This window comes from Gorilla gorilla, chromosome 6 (genome assembly GCF_029281585.2).
Source record: "Gorilla gorilla gorilla isolate KB3781 chromosome 6, NHGRI_mGorGor1-v2.1_pri, whole genome shotgun sequence".
In the NCBI taxonomy this organism is placed as follows: domain Eukaryota; kingdom Metazoa; phylum Chordata; class Mammalia; order Primates; family Hominidae; genus Gorilla; species Gorilla gorilla.
Window position 1 is genome coordinate 168,587,454 of NC_073230.2, and position 22,332 is coordinate 168,609,785.

General features: G+C 55.9%; 1 long non-coding RNA gene across 20 annotated transcripts in view; it reads left to right on the forward strand.

The window, feature by feature from the left end:
• Window positions 1-22,332, forward strand: part of LOC129523818 (uncharacterized) — a 227,006-nt gene that overhangs the window by 92,342 nt on the left and 112,332 nt on the right. For 3 of the 20 annotated variants that reach the window (XR_010134815.1, XR_010134814.1, XR_010134821.1), the window contains exons 1-5: window positions 16,402-16,647; window positions 16,875-16,932; window positions 17,026-17,258; window positions 18,954-19,011; window positions 19,105-19,337. This is a non-coding gene — a long non-coding RNA (uncharacterized lncRNA). Of the gene's footprint in view, window positions 1-16,398; window positions 16,648-16,874; window positions 16,933-17,025; window positions 17,259-17,327; window positions 17,412-18,495; window positions 18,727-18,953; window positions 19,012-19,104; window positions 19,338-22,332 lie in introns of those variants that run through there. The other 17 variants (XR_010134813.1, XR_010134807.1, XR_010134822.1 and 14 more) reach the window with 10 other exon arrangements.

Here is a 22,332-nt window from a genome sequence, read left to right on the forward strand (position 1 = left end):
CCAGGGCCCTGGGTTAGTCTTGTTTTAGGGTCAGGGACAGGGCCCACGGTTAGGGTTGTTTTAGGGTCAGGACCAGGGCCCAGGGTTAGGGTTGTTTTAGGGTCAGCTCCTGGGCCTAGGGTTAGGGTTGTTTTAGTGCCAGGGCCCAGGGTTAGGGTTGTTTTAGGGTCAGGGCCAGGGCCCAGGTTTAGGGTTGTTTTAGGTCATGGCCAGGGCCCAGGGATAGGGTTGTTTTAGGGTCAGGGTCAGGGTCCAGTTTTAGGGTTGTTTTAGGGTCAGGGCCAGGGCCCAGGGTTAGGGTTGTTTTACGGTCAGGGCCAGGGCTCAGGGTTAGGGTTGTTTTAGGTTCATGTCCAGGGCCCACGGTTAGGGTTGTTTTAGGGTCAGGTCCAGGGCCCAGGATTAGGGTTGTTTTAGGATCATGTCCAGGGCCCACGGTTAGGGTTGTTTTAGGGTCAGGGCCAGGGTCCCGGGTAAGGGTTGTTTCAGTGTCAGGGCCAGGTCCCATGGTTAGGGTTGTTTTAGGGTCAGGGCCAGGTCCCAGGGTTAGGCTTGTTTTAGGGTCAGGGCCAGGGCCCAGGGTTAGGCTTGTTTTAGGGTCAGGGCCAGGGCCCAGGGTTAGGCTTGTTTTAGGGTCAGGGCAAGGGCCCAGGGATAGGGTTGTTTTAGGGTCAGGACCTGGGCCCAGGGTTAGGCTTGTTTTAGTACCAGGGCCCAGGGTTAGGGTTGTTTTAGGGTCAGGGCCAGGGCTCAGGGTTAGGGTTGTTTTAGGTCAGGGCCAGGGCTCAGGGTTAGGGTTGTTTTAGGGTCATGTCCAGGGCCCACGGTTAGTGTTGTTTTAGGGTCATGTCCAGGGCCCACGGTTAGGGTTGTTTTAGGGTCAGGTCCAGGGCCCAGGATTAGGGTTGTTTTAGGGTCAGGGTCAGGGCCCAGGGTTAGGGTTGTTTTCGGGTCAGGGCCAGGTTCCTGGGTAAGGGTTGTTTCAGTGTCAGGGCCAGGTCCCAGGGTTAGGGTTGTTTTAGAGTCAGGGCCAGGGCCCAGGGTTATGGTTATTTTAGGGTCAGTGCCCAGGGTTAAGGTTGTTTTAGGGTCAGGGCCCAGGGTTAGGGTTGTTTTAGGGTGAGTGCTCATGGTTGGGTTTATTTTAGGGTCAGGGTCAGGGCCTAGGGTTAGGTTTGTTTTAGGGTCAGGGCCAGGGCCCAGGGTTAGGGTTGTTTTAGGGTCACGGCCAGGTCCCAGGGTTAGGCTTGTTTTAGGGTCAGGGCCAGGTCCCAGGGTTAGGGTTGTTTTAGGGTCAGGGCCAGGGCCCAGGATTAGGTTTGTTTTAGGGTCAGGGCCAGGGCCCAGGGTTAGGTTTGTTTTAGGGTCAGGGCCTGGGCCCAGGGTTAGGGTTGTTTTAGGGTCAGGGCCAGGGCCCAGAGTTATGGTTTTTTAGGGTCAGGGCCAGGGCCCAGGGTTAGGATTGTTTTAGGGTCAGGACCTGGGCCCAGGGTTAGGCTTGTTGTAGGTTCAGGGCCAGGGCCCAGGGTTAGGCTTGTTTTAGGGTCAGAGCCAGGGCCCAGGGTTAGGGTTGTTTTATGATCAGGGTTAGGGCCAGGGCCCAGGGTTAGGGTTGTTTTAGGGTCAGGGCGAGGTCCCAGGGTTAGGCTTGTTTTAGGGTCAGGGCCAGGGCCCAGGGTTAGGGTTGTTTTAGGGTCAGGGCCAGGGCCCAGGTTTAGGCTTGTTTTAGGGTCAGGGCCAGGGCCCAGGGTTAGGCTTGTTTTACGGTCAGGGCCAGGGCCCAGGGTTAGGCTTGTTTTAGTGCCAGGGCCCCGGGTTAGGGTTTTTTTAGGTTTGGGGCCCAGGGTTAGGCTTGTTTTAGGATCAGGGCCAGGGCCCAGGGTTAGGCTTGTTTTAGGGTCAGGGACAGGGCCCAGGGTCAGGGTTGTTTTAGGTCAGGGCCAGGGCCCTGGTTTAGTCTTGTTTTAGGGTCAGGGACAGGGCCCACGGTTAGGGTTGTTTTAGGGTCAGGACCAGGGCCCAGGGTTAGGGTTGTTTTAGGGTCAGCTCCTGGGCCTAGGGTTAGGGTTGTTTTAGTGCCAGGGCCCAGGGTTAGGGTTGTTTTAGGGTCAGGGCCAGGGCCCAGGTTTAGGGTTGTTTTAGGTCATGGCCAGGGCCCAGGGATAGGGTTGTTTTAGGGTCAGGGTCAGGGTCCAGTTTTAGGGTTGTTTTAGGGTCAGGGCCAGGGCCCAGGGTTAGGGTTGTTTTACGGTCAGGGCCAGGGCTCAGGGTTAGGGTTGTTTTAGGGTCATGTCCAGGGCCCACGGTTAGGGTTGTTTTAGGGTCAGGTCCAGGGCCCAGGATTAGGGTTGTTTTAGGGTCATGTCCAGGGCCCACGGTTAGGGTTGTTTTAGGGTCAGGGCCAGGGTCCCGGGTAAGGGTTGTTTCAGTGTCAGGGCCAGGTCCCAGGGTTAGGGTTGTTTTAGGGTCAGGGCCAGGTCCCAGGGTTAGGCTTGTTTTAGGGTCAGGGCCAGGGCCCAGGGTTAGGCTTGTTTTAGGGTCAGGGAAAGGGCCCAGGTTTAGGGTTGTTTTAGGTTCACGGCCAGGGACCAGGGTTAGGCTTGTTTTACGGTCAGGGCCAGGGCCCAGGGTTAGGCTTGTTTTAGGGTCAGGGCCGCCAGGGCCCAGGGTTAGGCTTGTTTTAGGGTCAGGGCAAGGGCCCAGGGATAGGGTTGTTTTAGGGTCAGGGCCAGGGCCCAGGGTTAGGCTTGTTTTAGGGTCAGGGCCAGGGCCCAGGGTTAGGCTTGTTTTAGGGTCAGGGCCAGGGCCCAGGGATAGGGTTGTTTTAGGGTCAGGGCCAGGGCCCAGGGTTAGGCTTGTTTTAGGGTCAGGGCCAGGGCCCAGGTTTAGGGTTGTTTTAGGGTCAGGACCTGGGCCCAGGGTTAGGCTTGTTTTAGTACCAGGGCCCAGGGTTAGGGTTGTTTTAGGGTCAGGGCCAGGGCCCAGGGTTAGGGTTGTTTTAGGTCAGGGCCAGGGCTCAGGGTTAGGGTTGTTTTAGGGTCATGTCCAGGGCGCACGGTTAGTGTTGTTTTAGGGTCATGTCCAGGGCCCACGGTTAGGGTTGTTTTAGGGTCAGGTCCAGGGCCCAGGATTAGGGTTGTTTTAGGGTCAGGGTCAGGGCCCAGGGTTAGGGTTGTTTTCGGGTCAGGGCCAGGTTCCTGGGTAAGGGTTGTTTCAGTGTCAGGGCCAGGTCCCAGGGTTAGGGTTGTTTTAGAGTCAGGGCCAGGGCCCAGGGTTATGGTTATTTTAGGGTCAGTGCCCAGGGTTAAGGTTGTTTTAGGGTCAGGGCCCAGGGTTAGGGTTGTTTTAGGGTGAGTGCTCATGGTTGGGTTTATTTTAGGGTCAGGGTCAGGGCCTAGGGTTAGGTTTGTTTTAGGGTCAGGGCCAGGGCCCAGGGTTAGGGTTGTTTTAGGGTCAGGGCCAGGGTCCCGGGTAAGGGTTGTTTCAGTGTCAGGGCCAGGTCCCAGGGTTAGGGTTGTTTTAGGGTCAGGGCCAGGTCCCAGGGTTAGGCTTGTTTTAGGGTCAGGGCCAGGGGCCAGGGTTAGGCTTGTTTTAGGGTCAGGGAAAGGGCCCAGGTTTAGGGTTGTTTTAGGTTCAGGGCCAGGGCCCAGAGTTATGGTTTTTTAGGGTCAGGGCCAGGGCCCAGGGTTAGGATTGTTTTAGGGTCAGGACCTGGGCCCAGGGTTAGGCTTGTTGTAGGTTCAGGGCCAGGGCCCAGGGTTAGGCTTGTTTTAGGGTCAGGGCCAGGGCCCAGGGTTAGGCTCGTTTTAGGGTCAGGGCCAGGACCCAGGGTTAGGCTTGCTTTAGGGTCAGGGCCAGGGCCCAGGGTTAGGCTTGCTTTAGGGTCAGGGCCAGGGCCCAGGGTTAGGGTTGTTTTAGGGTCAGGGCCAGGGCGCAGCGTTAGGGTTGTTTTAGGTTCAGAGCCAGGGCCCAGGGTTAGGGTTGTTTTAGGGTCAGGACCTGGGCCTAGGGTTAGGCTTCTTTTAGTGCCAGGGCCCAGGGTTCGGGTTGTTTTAGGGTCAGGGCCAGGGCCCAGGGTCAGGGTTGTTTTAGGTCAGGGCCAGGGCCCAGATTTAGGGGTGTTTTAGCGTCAGGGCCGGGGCCCAGCGTTAGGGTTGTTTTAGGGTCAGGGCCAGGGCCCAGGGTTAGGCTTGTTTTAGGTTCAGGGCCAGGTCCCAGGGTTAGGCTTGTTTTAGGGTCAGGGCCAGGGCCCAGGGTTAGGCTTGTTTTAGGGTCAGGGAAAGGGCCCAGGTTTAGGGTTGTTTTAGGTTCACGGCCAGGGACCAGGGTTAGGCTTGTTTTAGGGTCAGGGCCAGGGCCCAGGGTTAGGCTTGTTTTAGGGTCAGGGCCAGGGCCCAGGGTTAGGCTTGTTTTAGGGTCAGGGCAAGGGCCCAGGAATAGGGTTGTTTTAGGGTCAGGGCCAGGGCCCAGTGTTAGGCTTGTTTTAGGGTCAGGGCCAGGGCCCAGGGTTAGGCTTGTTTTAGGGTCAGGGCCAGGGCCCAGGGATAGGGTTGTTTTAGGGTCAGGGCCAGGGCCCAGGGTTAGGCTTGTTTTAGGGTCAGGGCCAGGGCCCAGGTTTAGGGTTGTTTTAGGGTCAGGACCTGGGCCCAGGGTTAGGCTTGTTTTAGTACCAGGGCCCAGGGTTAGGGTTGTTTTAGGGTCAGGGCCAGGGCCCAGGGTTAGGGTTGTTTTAGGTCAGGGCCAGGGCTCAGGGTTAGGGTTGTTTTAGGGTCATGTCCAGGGCCCACGGTTAGTGTTGTTTTAGGGTCATGTCCAGGGCCCACGGTTAGGGTTGTTTTAGGGTCAGGTCCAGGGCCCAGGATTAGGGTTGTTTTAGGGTCAGGGTCAGGGCCCAGGGTTAGGGTTGTTTTCGGGTCAGGGCCAGGTTCCTGGGTAAGGGTTGTTTCAGTGTCAGGGCCAGGTCCCAGGGTTAGGGTTGTTTTAGAGTCAGGGCCAGGGCCCAGGGTTATGGTTATTTTAGGGTCAGTGCCCAGGGTTAAGGTTGTTTTAGGGTCAGGGCCCAGGGTTAGGGTTGTTTTAGGGTGAGTGCTCATGGTTGGGTTTATTTTAGGGTCAGGGTCAGGGCCTAGGGTTAGGTTTGTTTTAGGGTCAGGGCCAGGGCCCAGGGTTAGGGTTGTTTTAGGGTCACGGCCAGGGCCCAGGGTTAGGCTTGTTTTAGGGTCAGGGCCAGGGCCCAGGGTTAGGGTTGTTTTAGGGTCAGGGCCAGGGCCCAGGATTAGGTTTGTTTTAGGGTCAGGGCCAGGGCCCAGGGTTAGGTTTGTTTTAGGGTCAGGGCCTGGGCCCAGGGTTAGGGTTGTTTTAGGTTCAGGGCCAGGGCCCAGAGTTATGGTTTTTTAGGGTCAGGGCCAGGGCCCAGGGTTAGGATTGTTTTAGGGTCAGGACCTGGGCCCAGGGTTAGGCTTGTTGTAGGTTCAGGGCCAGGGCCCAGGGTTAGGCTTGTTTTAGGGTCAGAGCCAGGGCCCAGGGTTAGGGTTGTTTTATGATCAGGGTTAGGGCCAGGGCCCAGGGTTAGGGTTGTTTTAGGGTCAGGGCGAGGTCCCAGGGTTAGGCTTGTTTTAGGGTCAGGGCCAGGGCCCAGGGTTACGGTTGTTTTAGGGTCAGGGCCATGGCCCAGGTTTAGTCTTGTTTTAGGGTCAGGGCCAGGGCCCAGGGTTAGGCTTGTTTTACGGTCAGGGCCAGGGCCCAGGGTTAGGCTTGTTTTAGTGCCAGGGCCCCGGGTTAGGGTTTTTTTAGGTTTGGGGCCCAGGGTTAGGCTTGTTTTAGGATCAGGGCCAGGGCCCAGGGTTAGGCTTGTTTTAGGGTCAGGGACAGGGCCCAGGGTCAGGGTTGTTTTAGGTCAGGGCCAGGGCCCTGGGTTAGTCTTGTTTTAGGGTCAGGGACAGGGCCCACGGTTAGGGTTGTTTTAGGGTCAGGACCAGGGCCCAGGGTTAGGGTTGTTTTAGGGTCAGCTCCTGGGCCTAGGGTTAGGGTTGTTTTAGTGCCAGGGCCCAGGGTTAGGGTTGTTTTAGGGTCAGGGCCAGGGCCCAGGTTTAGGGTTGTTTTAGGTCATGGCCAGGGCCCAGGGATAGGGTTGTTTTAGGGTCAGGGTCAGGGTCCAGTTTTAGGGTTGTTTTAGGGTCAGGGCCAGGGCCCAGGGTTAGGGTTGTTTTACGGTCAGGGCCAGGGCTCAGGGTTAGGGTTGTTTTAGGGTCATGTCCAGGGCCCACGGTTAGGGTTGTTTTAGGGTCAGGTCCAGGGCCCAGGATTAGGGTTGTTTTAGGGTCATGTCCAGGGCCCACGGTTAGGGTTGTTTTAGGGTCAGGGCCAGGGTCCCGGGTAAGGGTTGTTTCAGTGTCAGGGCCAGGTCCCAGGGTTAGGGTTGTTTTAGGGTCAGGGCCAGGGCCCAGGGTTATGGTTATTTTAGGGTCAGTGCCCAGGGTTAAGGTTGTTTTAGGGTCAGGGCCCAGGGTTAGGGTTGTTTTAGGGTGAGTGCCCATGGTTGGCTTTATTTTAGGGTCAGGGCCAGGGCCTAGGGTTAGGTTTGTTTTAGGGTCTGGGCCAGGGCCCAGGGTTAGGGTTGTTTTAGGTTCACGGCCAGGGACCAGTGTTAGGCTTGTTTTAGGGTCAGGGCCAGGGCCCAGGGTTAGGCTTGTTTTAGGGTCAGGGCCAGGGCCCAGGGTTAGGCTTGTTTTAGGGTCAGGGCAAGGGCCCAGGAATAGGGTTGTTTTAGGTTCACGGCCAGGGACCAGGGTTAGGCTTGTTTTACGGTCAGGGCCAGGGCCCAGGGTTAGGCTTGTTTTAGGGTCAGGGCCGCCAGGGCCCAGGGTTAGGCTTGTTTTAGGGTCAGGGCAAGGGCCCAGGGATAGGGTTGTTTTAGGGTCAGGGCCAGGGCCCAGGGTTAGGCTTGTTTTAGGGTCAGGGCCAGGGCCCAGGGTTAGGCTTGTTTTAGGGTCAGGGCCAGGGCCCAGGGATAGGGTTGTTTTAGGGTCAGGGCCAGGGCCCAGGGTTAGGCTTGTTTTAGGGTCAGGGCCAGGGCCCAGGTTTAGGGTTGTTTTAGGGTCAGGACCTGGGCCCAGGGTTAGGCTTGTTTTAGTAGCAGGGCCCAGGGTTAGGGTTGTTTTAGGGTCAGGGCCAGGGCCCAGGGTTAGGGTTGTTTTAGGTCAGGGCCAGGGCTCAGGGTTAGGGTTGTTTTAGGGTCATGTCCAGGGCCCACGGTTAGTGTTGTTTTAGGGTCATGTCCAGGGCCCACGGTTAGGGTTGTTTTAGGGTCAGGTCCAGGGCCCAGGATTAGGGTTGTGTTAGGGTCAGGGTCAGGGCCCAGGGTTAGGGTTGTTTTCGGGTCAGGGCCAGGTTCCTGGGTAAGGGTTGTTTCAGTGTCAGGGCCAGGTCCCAGGGTTAGGGTTGTTTTAGAGTCAGGGCCAGGGCCCAGGGTTATGGTTATTTTAGGGTCAGTGCCCAGGGTTAAGGTTGTTTTAGGGTCAGGGCCCAGGGTTAGGGTTGTTTTAGGGTGAGTGCTCATGGTTGGGTTTATTTTAGGGTCAGGGTCAGGGCCTAGGGTTAGGTTTGTTTTAGGGTCAGGGCCAGGGCCCAGGGTTAGGGTTGTTTTAGGGTCACGGCCAGGGCCCAGGGTTAGGCTTGTTTTAGGGTCAGGGCCAGGGCCCAGGGTTAGGGTTGTTTTAGGGTCAGGGCCAGGGCCCAGGATTAGGTTTGTTTTAGGGTCAGGGCCAGGGCCCAGGGTTAGGTTTGTTTTAGGGTCAGGGCCTGGGCCCAGGGTTAGGGTTGTTTTAGGTTCAGGGCCAGGGCCCAGAGTTATGGTTTTTTAGGGTCAGGGCCAGGGCCCAGGGTTAGGATTGTTTTAGGGTCAGGACCTGGGCCCAGGGTTAGGCTTGTTGTAGGTTCAGGGCCAGGGCCCAGGGTTAGGCTTGTTTTAGGGTCAGAGCCAGGGCCCAGGGTTAGGGTTGTTTTATGATCAGGGTTAGGGCCAGGGCCCAGGGTTAGGGTTGTTTTAGGGTCAGGGCGAGGTCCCAGGGTTAGGCTTGTTTTAGGGTCAGGGCCAGGGCCCAGGGTTAGGGTTGTTTTAGGGTCAGGGCCAGGGCCCAGGTTTAGTCTTGTTTTAGGGTCAGGGCCAGGGCCCAGGGTTAGGCTTGTTTTACGGTCAGGGCCAGGGCCCAGGGTTAGGCTTGTTTTAGTGCCAGGGCCCCGGGTTAGGGTTTTTTTAGGTTTGGGGCCCAGGGTTAGGCTTGTTTTAGGATCAGGGCCAGGGCCCAGGGTTAGGCTTGTTTTAGGGTCAGGGACAGGGCCCAGGGTCAGGGTTGTTTTAGGTCAGGGCCAGGGCCCTGGGTTAGTCTTGTTTTAGGGTCAGGGACAGGGCCCACGGTTAGGGTTGTTTTAGGGTCAGGACCAGGGCCCAGGGTTAGGGTTGTTTTAGGGTCAGGTCCTGGGCCTAGGGTTAGGGTTGTTTTAGTGCCAGGGCCCAGGGTTAGGGTTGTTTTAGGGTCAGGGCCAGGGCCCAGGTTTAGGGTTGTTTTAGGTCATGGCCAGGGCCCAGGGATAGGGTTGTTTTAGGGTCAGGGTCAGGGTCCAGTTTTAGGGTTGTTTTAGGGTCAGGGCCAGGGCCCAGGGTTAGGGTTGTTTTACGGTCAGGGCCAGGGCTCAGGGTTAGGGTTGTTTTAGGGTCATGTCCAGGGCCCACGGTTAGGGTTGTTTTAGGGTCAGGTCCAGGGTCCAGGATTAGGGTTGTTTTAGGGTCATGTCCAGGGCCCACGGTTAGGGTTGTTTTAGGGTCAGGGCCAGGGTCCCGGGTAAGGGTTGTTTCAGTGTCAGGGCCAGGTCCCAGGGTTAGGGTTGTTTTAGGGTCAGGGCCAGGGCCCAGGGTTATGGTTATTTTAGGGTCAGTGCCCAGGGTTAAGGTTGTTTTAGGGTCAGGGCCCAGGGTTAGGGTTGTTTTAGGGTGAGTGCCCATGGTTGGCTTTATTTTAGGGTCAGGGCCAGGGCCTAGGGTTAGGTTTGTTTTAGGGTCTGGGCCAGGGCCCAGGGTTAGGGTTGTTTTAGGGTCAGGGCCAGGGACCAGGGTTAGGCTTGTTTTAGAGTCAGGGCCAGGGCCCAGGGTTAGGGTTGTTTTAGGGTCAGGGCCAGGGCCCAGGGTTAGGTTTGTTTTAGGGTCAGGGCCTGGGCCCAGGTTTAGGGTTGTTTTAGGGTCAGGGCCAGGGCCCAGGGTTAGGGTTGTTTTAGGGTCAGGGCCAGGGCCCAGGGTTAGGGTTGTTTTAGGTTCAGGGCCAGGTCCCAGGGTTAGGCTTGTTTTAGGGTCAGGGCCAGGGCCCAGGGTTAGGCTTGTTTTAGGGTCAGGGTCAGAGCCCAGGGTTAGGGTTGTTTTAGGGTCAGGGCCAGGGACCTGGGTTAGGCTTGTTTTAGGGTCAGGGCCAGGTCCCAGGGTTAGCCTTGTTTTAGGGTCAGGGCCAGGGCCCAGGGTTAGGCTTGTTTTAGGGTCAGGGCCAGGGCCCAGGGTTAGGCTTGTTTTAGGGTCAGGGCCAGAGCCCAGGGTTAGGGTTGTTTTAGGGTCAGGGCCAGGGCTCAGGGTTAGGCTTGTTTTAGGGTCAGGGCCAGGGCCCAGGGTTAGGCTTGTTTTAGGGTCAGGGCCAGGGCCCAGGGTTAGGGTTGTTTTAGGGTCAGGACCTGGGCCCAGGGTTAGGCTTGTTTTTGTATCAGGGCCCAGGGTTAGGGTTGTTTTAGGGTCAGGGCCAGGGCCCAGGGTTAGGGTTGTTTTAGGTCAGGGTCAGGGCCCAGGTTTAGGGTTGTTTTAGGTCAGGGCCAGGTCCCAGGGTTAGGCTTGTTTTAGGGTCAGGGCCAGGGCCCAGGGTTAGGCTTGTTTTAGGGTCAGGGCCAGGGACCCAGGGTTAGGGATGTTTTACGGTGAGGGCCAGGGCCCAGGGTTAGGGTTGTTTCAGGGTCAGGGTCAGGGTCCAGTTTTAGGGTTGTTTTAGGGTCAGGGCCAGGGCCCAGGGTTAGGGTTGTTTTACGGTCAGGGCCAGGGCTCAGGGTTAGGGTTGTTTTAGGGTCATGTCCAGGGCCCACGGTTAGGGTTGTTTTAGGGTCAGGTCCAGGGCCCAGGATTAGGGTTGTTTTAGGGTCATGTCCAGGGCCCACGGTTAGGGTTGTTTTAGGGTCAGGGCCAGGGTCCCGTGTAAGGGTTGTTTCAGTGTCAGGGCCAGGTCCCAGGGTTAGGGTTGTTTTAGGGTCAGGGCCAGGGCCCAGGGTTATGGTTATTTTAGGGTCAGTGCCCAGGGTTAAGGTTGTTTTAGGGTCAGGGCCCAGGGTTAGGGTTGTTTTAGGGTGAGTGCCCATGGTTGGCTTTATTTTAGGGTCAGGGCCAGGGCCTAGGGTTAGGTTTGTTTTAGGGTCTGGGCCAGGGCCCAGGGTTAGGGTTGTTTTAAGGTCAGGGCCAGGGCCCAGGGTTAGGCTTGTTTTAGAGTCAGGGCCAGGGCCCAGGGTTAGGGTTGTTTTAGGGTCAGGGCCAGGGCCCATGGTTAGGTTTGTTTTAGGGTCAGGGCCAGGGCCCAGGGTTAGGTTTGTTTTAGGGTCAGGGCCTGGGCCCAGGGTTAGGGTTGTTTTAGGTTCTGGGCCAGGGCCCAGAGCTATGGTTATTTTAGGGTCAGGGCCAGGGCCCAGGGTTAGGATTGTTTTAGGGTCAGGGCCAGGGCCCAGGGTTAGGGTTGTTTTAGGGTCAGGGCCAGGGCCCAGCGTTAGGTTTGTTTTAGGGTCAGCGCCAGGGCCCAGGGTTAGGGTTGTTTTAGGATCAGGACCTGGGCCCAGGGTTAGGCTTCTTTTAGTGCCAGGGCCCAGGGTTCGGGTTGTTTTAGAGTCAGGGCCTGGGCCGAGGGTCAGGGTTGTTTTAGGTCAGGGCCAGGGCCCAGGTTTATGGGTGTTTTTGTGTCAGGGTCAGGGCCCAGCGTTAGGGTTGTTTTAGGGTCAGGGCCAGGGCCCAGGGTTAGGCTTGATTTAGGTTCAGGGCCAGGTCCCAGGTTTAGGCTTGTTTTAGGGTCAGGGCCAGGGCCCAGGGATAGGGTTGTTTTTGGGTCAGGGCCAGGGCCCAGGGTTAGGGTTGTTTTAGGGTCAGGGCCAGGGCCCAGGGTTAGGCTTGTTTTAGGGTCAGGGCCAGGGCCCAGGGTTAGGCTTGTTTTAGGGTCAGGGCCTGGGCCCAGGGTTAGGGTTGTTTTAGGGTCAGGACCTGGGCCCAGGGTTAGGCTTGTTTTAGTACCAGTGCCCAGGGTTAGGCTTGTTTTAGGGTCAGCGCCTGGGCCCAGGGTTAGGCTTGTTTTAGGGTCAGGGCCAGGGCCCAGGTTTAGGGATGTTTTACGGTCAGGGTCAGGGCCCAGGTTTATGGTTGTTTTAGGGTCAGGGCTTGGGCCCAGGGTTAGGGTTGTTTTACGGTCAGGGCCAGGGCTCAGGGTTAGGGTTGTTTTAGGGTCATGTCCAGGGCCAACGGTTAGGGTTGTTTTAGGGTCATGTCCAGGGCCCACGGTTAGGGTTGTTTTAGGGTCAGGTCCAGGGCCCAGGATTAGGGTTGTTTTAGGGTCATGTCCAGGGCCCACGGTTAGGGTTGTTTTAGGGTCAGGTCCAGGGCCCAGGAGTAGGGTTATTTTAGGGTCAGGGTCAGGGCCCAGGGTTAGGGTTGTTTTAGGGTCAGGGCCAGGGTCCTGGTTAAGGGTTGTTTCAGTGTCAGGGCCAGGTCCCAGGGTTAGGGTTGTTTTAGGGTCAGGGCCAGGGCCCAGGGTTATGGTTATTTTAGGGTCAGTGCCCAGGTTTAAGGTTGTTTTAGGGTCAGGGCCCAGGGTTAGGGTTGTTTTAGGGTGAGTGCTCATGGTTGGGTTTATTTTAGGGTCAGGGCCAGGGCCTAGGGTTAGGGTTGTTTTAGGTCAGGGCCAGGGCCCTGGGTTAGTCTTGTTTTAGGGTCAGGGACAGGGCCCACGGTTAGGGTTGTTTTAGGGTCAGGACCAGGGCCCAGGGTTAGGGTTGTTTTAGGATCAGGTCCTGGGCCTAGGGTTAGGGTTGTTTTTGTGCCAGGGCCCAGGGTTAGGGTTGTTTCAGGGTCAGGGCCAGGGCCCATGGTTAGGTTTGTTTTAGGGTCAGGGCCAGGGCCCAGGGTTAGGTTTGTTTTAGGGTCAGGGCCTGGGCCCAGGGTTAGGGTTGTTTTAGGTTCTGGGCCAGGGCCCAGAGCTATGGTTATTTTAGGGTCAGGGCCAGGGCCCAGGGTTAGGATTGTTTTAGGGTCAGGGCCAGGGCCCAGGGTTAGGGTTGTTTTAGGGTCAGGGCCAGGGCCCAGCGTTAGGTTTGTTTTAGGGTCAGCGCCAGGGCCCAGGGTTAGGGTTGTTTTAGGATCAGGACCTGGGCCCAGGGTTAGGCTTCTTTTAGTGCCAGGGCCCAGGGTTCGGGTTGTTTTAGAGTCAGGGCCTGGGCCGAGGGTCAGGGTTGTTTTAGGTCAGGGCCAGGGCCCAGGTTTATGGGTGTTTTTGTGTCAGGGCCAGGGCCCAGCGTTAGGGTTGTTTTAGGGTCAGGGCCAGGGCCCAGGGTTAGGCTTGATTTAGGTTCAGGGCCAGGTCCCAGGTTTAGGCTTGTTTTAGGGTCAGGGCCAGGGCCCAGGGATAGGGTTGTTTTTGGGTCAGGGCCAGGGCCCAGGGTTAGGGTTGTTTTAGGGTCAGGGCCAGGGCCCAGGGTTAGGCTTGTTTTAGGGTCAGGGCCAGGGCCCAGGGTTAGGCTTGTTTTAGGGTCAGGGCCTGGGCCCAGGGTTAGGGTTGTTTTAGGGTCAGGACCTGGGCCCAGGGTTAGGCTTGTTTTAGTACCAGTGCCCAGGGTTAGGCTTGTTTTAGGGTCAGCGCCTGGGCCCAGGGTTAGGCTTGTTTTAGGGTCAGGGCCAGGGCCCAGGTTTAGGGATGTTTTACGGTCAGGGCCAGGGCCCAGAGTTAGGGTTGTTTTACGGTCAGGGTCAGGGCCCAGGTTTATGGTTGTTTTAGGGTCAGGGCTTGGGCCCAGGGTTAGGGTTGTTTTACGGTCAGGGCCAGGGCTCAGGGTTAGGGTTGTTTTAGGGTCATGTCCAGGGCCAACGGTTAGGGTTGTTTTAGGGTCATGTCCAGGGCCCACGGTTAGGGTTGTTTTAGGGTCAGGTCCAGGGCCCAGGATTAGGGTTGTTTTAGGGTCATGTCCAGGGCCCACGGTTAGGGTTGTTTTAGGGTCAGGTCCAGGGCCCAGGAGTAGGGTTATTTTAGGGTCAGGGTCAGGGCCCAGGGTTAGGGTTGTTTTAGGGTCAGGGCCAGGGTCCTGGTTAAGGGTTGTTTCAGTGTCAGGGCCAGGTCCCAGGGTTAGGGTTGTTTTAGGGTCAGGGCCAGGGCCCAGGGTTATGGTTATTTTAGGGTCAGTGCCCAGGTTTAAGGTTGTTTTAGGGTCAGGGCCCAGGGTTAGGGTTGTTTTAGGGTGAGTGCTCATGGTTGGGTTTATTTTAGGGTCAGGGTCAGGGCCTAGGGTTAGGTTTGTTTTAGGATCAGGTCCTGGGCCTAGGGTTAGGGTTGTTTTTGTGCCAGGGCCCAGGGTTAGGGTTGTTTCAGAGTCAGGGCCAGGGCCCAGGGTTAGGGGTGTTTTAGGTCATGGCCAGGGCCCAGGGATAGGGTTGTTTTTGGTTCAGGGCCAGGGCCCAGGGTTAGGGTTGTTTTAGGGTCAGGGCCAGAGCCCAGGGTTAGGCTTGTTTTAGGGTCAGGTCTTGGGCCCACGGTTTGGCTTGTTTTAGGGTCAGGGCCAGGGCCCAGGATTAGGCTTGTTTTAGGGTCAAGGACAGGGCCCAGGTTTAGGGTTGTTTTAGGGTCAGGGCCAGGGCCCAGGGTTAGGCTTGTTTTAGGGTCAGAGCCAGGGCCCAGGGTTAGGGTTGTTTTAGGGTCAGGGCCAGTGCCCAGGGTTAGTGTTGTTTTAGGGTCAGGGCCATGGCCCAGGGTTAGGGTTGTTTTAGGGTCAGGGCCAGGGCCCAGGGTTAGGGTTGTTTTAGGGTCAGGACATGGGCCCAGGTTTAGGCTTGTTTTAGTGCCAGGGCCCAGGGTTAGGGTTGTTTTAGGGTCAGGGCCAGGGCCCAGGGTCAGGGTTGTTTTAGGTCAGGGCCAGGGCCCAGCATTAGGGTTGTTTTAGTGTCAGGGCCAGGGCCCAGGTTTAGGGGTGTTTTAGGGTCAGGGCCAGGGCCCAGGATTAGGCTTGTTTTAGGGTCAGGGCCAGGGCCCAGGGATAGGGTTGTTTTAGGGTCAGGGCCAGGGCCCAGGGTTAGGCTTGTTTTAGGGTCAGGGCCAGGGCCCAGGGTTAGGGTTGTTTTAGGGTCAGGGCCAGGGACCAGGGTTAGGCTTGTTTTAGGGTCAGGGCCAGGTCCCAGGGTTAGCCTTGTTTTAGGGTCAGGGCCAGGGCCCAGGGTTAGGGTTGTTTTAGGGTCAGGGCCAGGGCCCAGGGATAGGGTTGTTTTAGGGTCAGGGCCAGGGCTCAGGGTTAGGCTTGTTTTAGGGTCAGGGCCAGGGTCCAGGGTTAGGCTTGTTTTAGGGTCAGGGCCAGGGCCCAGGGTTAGGGTTGTTTTAGGGTCAGGACCTGGGCCCAGGGTTAGGCTTGTTTTAGTACCAGGGCCCAGGGTTAGGGTTGTTTTAGGGTCAGGGCCAGGGCCCAGGGTTAGGGTTGTTTTAGGTCAGGGCCAGGGCCCAGGGTTAGGGTTGTTTTAGGGTCAGGGCCAGGTCCCAGGGTTAGGCTTGTTTTAGGGTCAGGGCCAGGGCCCAGGGTTAGGCTTGTTTTAGGGTCAGGGCCAGGGACCCAGGGTTAGGGTTGTTTTAGGTCAGGGCCAGGGCCCAGGATTAGGGTTGTTTTAGGGTCAGGGCCAGGGCCCAGGGTTAGGCTTGTTTTAGGGTCAGGGCCAGGGACCCAGGGTTAGGGTTGTTTTAGGTCAGGGCCAGGGCCCAGGATTAGGGTTGTTTTAGAGTCAGGGCCAGGGCCCAGGGTTAGGCTTGTTTTAGATTCAGGACCTGGGCCCAGGGTTAGGCTTGTTTTAGTGCAAGGGCCCAGGGTTAGGGTTGTTTTAGGGTCAGGGCCAGGGCCCAGGGTTAGGGTTGTTTTAGGTCATGGCCAGGCCCCAGGGATAGGGTTGTTTTAGGGTCAGGGCCCAGGGTTAGGGTTGTTTTAGGGTCAGGGCACAGGGTTAGGGTTGCTTTAGGGTCAGGGCCCGGGGTTATGGTTGTTTTAGGGTCAGGGCCAGGGCCCAGGGTTAGCTTTGTTTTAGGGTCAGGCCCACGGCCTAGGGTTAGGGTTGTTTTAGGGTCTGGGCCAGGGCCCAAAGTTAGGGTTGTTTTATGTTCAGGGCCCAGGGTTAGGTTTTTAGGCACTGGTCCAGGGTCCAGGGTTAGGGTTTTAGGCTCAGGGCCAGGGCCCATGTTTAGGGTTGTTTTAGGGTCGGGGCCAGGGCCCAGGGTTAGGGTTGTTTTAGGGTCATGGCCAGGTCCAGGATTAGGGTTGTTTTAGGGTCAGGACCAGGGCCCAGGTTTAGGGTTCTTTTAGGGTCAGGGCCCAGTTTTAGGGTTGTTTTTGGGTCAGTTCCCAGGGTTAGGGTTGTTTTAGTTTCAGGGCGCAGGGTTAGGGTTGTTTTAGGGTCAGGGCCCAGGGTTATGGTTGTTTTAGGGTTAGGGCCCAGGGTTAGGGTTTTAGGCTCAGGGCCAGGGCCCAGGGTTAGGGTTTTAGGCTCAGGGCCAGGGCCCAGGGTTAGGGTTTTAGAGTCAGGGCCAGGGCCCAGGGTTAGGGTTTTAGGCTCAGGGCCAGGGCCCAGGGTTAAGGTTTTAGGCTCAGGGCCAGGGCCCAGGGTTAGGGTTTTAGGCTCAGGGCCAGGTCCCACGGTTAGGGTTTTAGGGTCAGGGCCAGGGCCCAGGGTTAGGGTTTTAGGCTCAGGGCCAGGGCCCAGGGTTAGGGTTTTAGGCTCAGGACCAGGTCCCAGGGTTAGGGTTTTAGGGTCAGGGCCAGGGCCCAGGGTTAGGGTTTTAGGCTCAGGGTCAGGGCCCAGGGTTAGGGTTTTAGGATCAGTGTCAGGGCCCAGGGTTAGGGTTTTAGGGTCAGGGCCAGGGCGCTGGGTTAGGGTTTTAGGGTTATGGCCAGTGCCCAGGGTTAGGGTTTTAGGGTCAGGGCCTGGGCCCAGGGTTAGGGTTTTAGGGTCATGGCCAGGGCCCAGGGTTAGGGTTTTAGGGTCAGGGCCAGGGCCCAGGGTTAGGGTTTTTGGGTCAGGGCCTGGGCCCAGGGTTAGGTTTTTAGGGTCAGGGCCCAGGGTTAGGGTTTTAGGGTCAGGGCCCAGGGTTAGGGTTTTAGGGTCAGGACCCAGGGTTAGGGTTTTAGGGTCAGGGCCCAGGGTTAGGGTGATTTCCAGGAAGTGACCTCACAGTGACTCAAGCTACCACTTACTGTTGATTGTGATGAAATGCCAGCTGAGGCACATGCCTTGGGAGCTAAGTGGTTGCTGCCCTTGACTACTATGAAGACTGGTGTGGGAAGGGTCCCTTTGGATGCACTTGAGCAGGGGTCCCCAACCCCTGAGCCATAGAGCTGTAAGGAGCCACACAGCAGGTGAGTGGTGTCGAGTGAGGGAGTGAGGGAAGCTTCGTCTGTATTTACAGCCACTCCCCTTTGCTCACATTCCCGCCTGAGCTCCACCTTCTCAGAGGAGCAGCAGCATTAGATTCTCATAGGAGAACGCACCCTGTTGTGAACCGTGCATGTGAGGGATCTAGGTTGCGCTGTGCTTATGAGAATCTAATACCTATTGATCTGTCACTTTCTCCCATCACGCTCAGGTGGGACCATCCAGTTTCAGGAAAACAAGCTTAACACGCCCACTGATTCTACATTATGGTGAGTTCTATAATTATTTTATTATATATTCCAGTGTAATAATGGAAATGAAGTGCCTAATCAACGTAAATGTGCTTAAATCTTTTGGCCCAGCTCCTACCTCCCGGCAGCCTCGCCAGGCCCAGAACTCTCTCCAGTCAGCCTCTACAGACCAAGCTCATGACTCACAATGGCCTATTTAGGCCCATACCCTACCTCACGGCAGTCTCCGCAGATGAGCCTACTGCCTCACAACAGCCTCCACAGGCACAGCTCCATCGTTACAATGGCCTCTTCAGACCCAGCTCCTGCCTCCCAGCCTTCTATCCAGGCCCTGAACTTTCTCCGTAAGTTGAGGTAGCTGGGACTGTAGGTATACATGACGATACTTGGCTAATTTTTAAATTGTTTTGCAGACATGGGGTCTCACTTTGTTAGCCAGGCTGCTGTCAAACTAATGGCCTCAAGTGACCCTTCCATCCCTGCCTCCCATCCTCGAGGTATGTGCCACCACAAGGGGCACTTGTTCAATTTTCTAAAGAAAAAATTTCTAAAGTAAGGCTGTGGGATGATGGCAGGAAGATAGAAAAACAGAAGAATAAGTTAAAATGACTTATTCACACATATTCTTTTGACAGCAAGAAGAACTGTTAGTATATACATTCCTTACAAACAAACAAACGGCAGATAAACAATGTTGTATAGGAACTTCAACACACACTGTACAATATTCCCACTTTGCTGACATAAGTTATGGAAATTTCGTGGTTTCCTTGAGTGTCGCTACCAGTATTTGCTTCTCTGATGATTTTTATCAACTTCCTCATCTGTTAACTTCTCTCCAAGGTATGTCATGTCACGACATGCTGCCGCTGCACGAACACGGCCAGTGTCTTCCTATTAAACATGTAGAATGCTTTCCTAATTTCTCTTTTTACTCTCTGTCTTTGTGTTCTGCATTTTCCTTACTTTTATTGTCAGAAACTCCAGAAAGTCAATCGTACTAATTTATCACGATTTGCTTTATTAATTTATACTATGCTTATATGGAATTTTGCCCAACAGACCTCATTACAATTTGGGCCAGGGCCCAGGGTTAGGGTTGTTTTAATGTCAGGGCCCAGAGTTAGGGTTGTTTTAGGGTCAGGGCCCAGGGTTAGGGTTGTTTTAGGGTCAGGGCCCAGGGTTAGGGTTGTTTAAGGGTCAGGGCCCAGGGTTAGGGTTGTTTTAGGGTCAGGGCCCAGGGTTAGTGTTGTTTTAGGGTCAGGGCCCAGGGTTAGGGTTGTTTTAGGGTAAGGGCCCAGTGTTAGGGTTGTTTTAGGGTCAGGGCCCAGGGTTGGGGTTGTTTTAGGGTCAAGGCCCAGGGTAGGGTTGTTTTAGGGTCAGTACCCACGGTTAGGGTTTTAGGATCAGGGCCAGGGCCCAGGGTTAGGGTTTTAGGGTCAGGGCCAGGGCCCAGGGTTAGGGTTTTTGGGTCAGGGCCTGGGCCCAGGGTTAGGTTTTTAGGGTGAGGGCCCAGGGTTAGGGTTTTAGGGTCAGGGCCCAGGGTTAGGGTTTTAGGGTCAGGACCCAGGGTTAGGGTTTTAGGGTCAGGGCCCAGGGTTAGGGTGATTTCCAGGAAGTGACCTCACAGTGACTCAAGCTACCACTTACTGTTGATTGTGATGAAATGCCAGCTGAGGCACATGCCTTGGGAGCTAAGTGGTTGCTGCCCTTGACTACTATGAAGACTGGTGTGGGAAGGGTCGCTTTGGATGCACTTGAGCAGGGGTCCCCAACCCCTGAGCCATGGAGCCGTAAGGAGCCACACAGCAGGTGAGTGGTGTCGAGTGAGGGAGTGAGGGAAGCTTCGTCTGTATTTACAGCCACTCCCCTTTGCTCACATTCCCGCCTGAGCTCCACCTTCTCAGATGAGCAGCAGCATTAGATTCTCATAGGAGAACGCACCCTGTTGTGAACCGTGCATGTGAGGGATCTAGGTTGCGCTGTGCTTATGAGAATCTAATACCTATTGATCTGTCACTTTCTCCCATCACGCTCAGGTGGGACCATCCAGTTTCAGGAAAACAAGCTTAACACGCCCACTGATTCTACATTATGGTGAGTTCTATAATTATTTTATTATATATTCCAGTGTAATAATGGAAATGAAGTGCCTAATCAATGTAAATGTGCTTAAATCTTTTGGCCCAGCTCCTACCTCCCGGCAGCCTCGCCAGGCCCAGAACTCTCTCCAGTCAGCCTCTACAGACCAAGCTCATGACTCACAATGGCCTATTTAGGCCCATACCCTACCTCACGGCAGTCTCCGCAGATGAGCCTACTGCCTCACAACAGCCTCCACAGGCACAGCTCCATCGTTACAATGGCCTCTTTAGACCCAGCTCCTGCCTCCCAGCCTTCTCTCCAGGCCCTGAACTTTCTCTGTAAGTTGAGGTAGCTGGGACTGTAGGTATACATGACGATACTTGGCTAATTTTTAAATTGTTTTGCAGACATGGGGTCTCACTTTGTTGGCCAGGCTGGCGTCAAACTAATGGCCTCAAGTGACCCTTCCACCCCTGCCTCCCATCCTCGAGGTATGTGCCACCACTAGGAGCACTTGTTCAATTTTCTAAAGAAAAAATTTCTAAAGTAAGGCTGTGGATGATGGCAGGAAGATCAAAGAAAAACAGAAGAATAAGTTAAAATGACTTATTCACACATATTCTTTTGACAGCAAGAAGAACTGTTAGTATATACATTCCTTACAAACAAACAAACGGCAGATAAACAATGTTGTATAGGAACTTCAACACACACTGTACAATATTCCCACTTTGCTGACATAAGTTATGGAAATTTCGTGGTTTCCTTGAGTGTCGCTACCAGTATTTGCTTCTCTGATGATTTTTATCAACTTCCTCATCTGTTAACTTCTCTCCAAGGTATGTCATGTCACGACATGCTGCCGCTGCACGAACACGGCCAGTGTCTTCCTATTAAACATGTAGAATGCTTTCCTAATTTCTCTTTTTACTCTCTGTCTTTGTGTTCTGCATTTTCCTTACTTTTATTGTCAGAAACTCCAGAAAGTCAATCGTACTAATTTATCACGATTTGCTTTATTAATTTATACTATGATTATATGGAATTTTGCCCAACAGACCTCATTACAATTTGGGCCAGGGCCCAGGGTTAGGGTTGTTTTAATGTCAGGGCCCAGAGTTAGGGTTGTTTTAGGGTCAGGGCCCAGGGTTAGGGTTGTTTTAGGGTCAGGGCCCAGGGTTAGGGTTGTTTAAGGGTCAGGGCCCAGGGTTAGGGTTGTTTTAGGGTCAGGGCCCAGGGTTAGTGTTGTTTTAGGGTCAGGGCCCAGGGTTAGGGTTGTTTTAGGGTAAGGGCCCAGTGTTAGGGTTGTTTTAGGGTCAGGGCCCAGGGTTGGGGTTGTTTTAGGGTCAAGGCCCAGGGTAGGGTTGTTTTAGGGTCAGGACCCACGGTTAGGGTTTTAGGATCAGGGCCAGGGCCCAGGGTTAGGGTTTTAGGGTAAGGGCCAGGGCCCAGGGTTAGGGTTTTAGGCTCAGGGCCAGGGCCCAGGGTTAGGGTTTTAGGCTCAGGGTCAGGGCCCATGGTTAGGGTTGTTTCAGGGTCAGGGCCCAGGGTTAGGGTTTTTTCAGGGTCAGGGCCCAGGGTTAGGGTTGTTTCAGGGTCAGGGCCCTGGGTTAGGGTTGTTTCAGGGTCAGGGCCCAGGGTTAGGGTTGTTTTAGGGTCAGGGCCCGGGGTTAGGCTTGTTTTAGGGTCAGGGCCAGGGCCCTGGGTTAGCTTTGTTTTAGGGTCAGGGCCACGGCCTAGGGTTAGGGTTGTTTTAGGGTCAGGGCCAGGGCCCAAAGTTAGGGTTGTTTTAGGGTCAGGGCCCAGGGTTAGGTTTTTAGGCACTGGTCCAGGGTCCAGGGTTAGGGTTTTAGGCTCAGGGCCAGGGCCCAGGTTTAGGGTTGTTTTAGGGTCGGGGCCAGGGCCCAGGGTTAGGGTTGTTTTAGGGTCATGGCCAGGTCCCAGGATTAGGGTTGTTTTAGGGTCAGGGCCAGGGCCCAGGTTTAGGGTTCTTTTAGGGTCAGGGCCCAGGGTTAGGGTTGTTTTTGGGTCAGGGACCAGGGTTAGGGTTGTTTTAGTTTCAGGGCGCAGGGTTAGGGTTGTTTTAGGGTCAGGGCCCAGGGTTATGGTTGTTTTAGGGTTAGGGCCCAGGGTTAGGGTTTTAGGCTCAGGGCCAGGGCCCAGGGTTAGGGTTTTAGGCTCAGGGCCAGGGCCCAGGGTTAGGGTTTTAGAGTCAGGGCCAGGGCCCAGGGTTAGGGTTTTAGGGTCAGGGCCAGGGCCCAGGGTTAGGGTTTTAGGCTCCGGGCCAGGGCCCAGGGTTAGGGTTTTAGGCTCAGGGCCAGGTCCCACGGTTAGGGTTTTAGGGTCAGGGCCAGGGCCCAGGGTTAGGGTTATAGGCTCAGGGCCAGGGCCCAGGGTTAGGGTTTTAGGCTCAGGACCAGGGCCCAGGGTTAGGGTTTTAGGGTCAGGGCCAGGGCACAGGGTTAGGGTTTTAGGCTCAGGGTCAGGGCCCAGGGTTAGGGTTTTAGGATCAGTGTCAGGGCCCAGGGTTAGGGTTTTAGGGTCAGGGCCAGGGCGCTGGGTTAGGCTTGTTTTAGGGTCAGGGTCAGGTTCCAGGGTTAGGGTTGTTTTAGGCTCAGGGCCAGGGCCCAGGGTTAGCGTTGTTATAGGGTCAGGACCTGGGCCCAGGGTTAGGCTTGTTTTAGTGCCAGGGCCCAGGGTTCGGGTTGTTTTAGGTCATGGCCAGGGCCCAGGTTTGGGGTTGTTTTAGGGTCTGGGCCAGGGCCCAGGGTTAGGGTTGTTTTAGGGTCAGGGCCAGGGCCCAGGGTTAAGTTTTTTTTACGGTCAGGTCCAGGGCCCAGGGTTATTCTTGTTTTAGGGTCAGGGCCAGGGCCCAGGGTTAGGCTTGTTTTAGGGTCAGGGCCAGGGCCCAGTGTTAGGCTTGTTTTAGGGTCAGGGCCAGGGCCCAGGGATAGGGTTGTTTTAGGGTCAGGGCCAGGGCCCAGTGTTAGGCTTGTTTTAGGGAAAGGGCAAGGGCCCAGGGTTAGGCTTGTTTTAGGGTCAGGGCCAGGGCCCAGGGTTAGGCTTGTTTTAGGGTCAGGGCCAGGGCCCAGGGTTAGGGTTGTTTTAGGGTCAGGGCCACGGCCCAGGGTTAGGGTTGTTTTAGGGTCAGGGCCAGGGCCCAGGGTTAGGCTTGTTTTAGGGTCAGGGCCAGGGCCCAGGGTTAGGCTTGTTTTAGGGTCAGGGCCAGGGCCCAGGGTTAGGCTTGTTTTAGGGTCAGGGCCAGGGCCCAGGGTTAGGGTTGTTTTAGGGTCAGGGCCACGGCCCAGGTGTAGGGTTGTTTTAGGGTCAGGG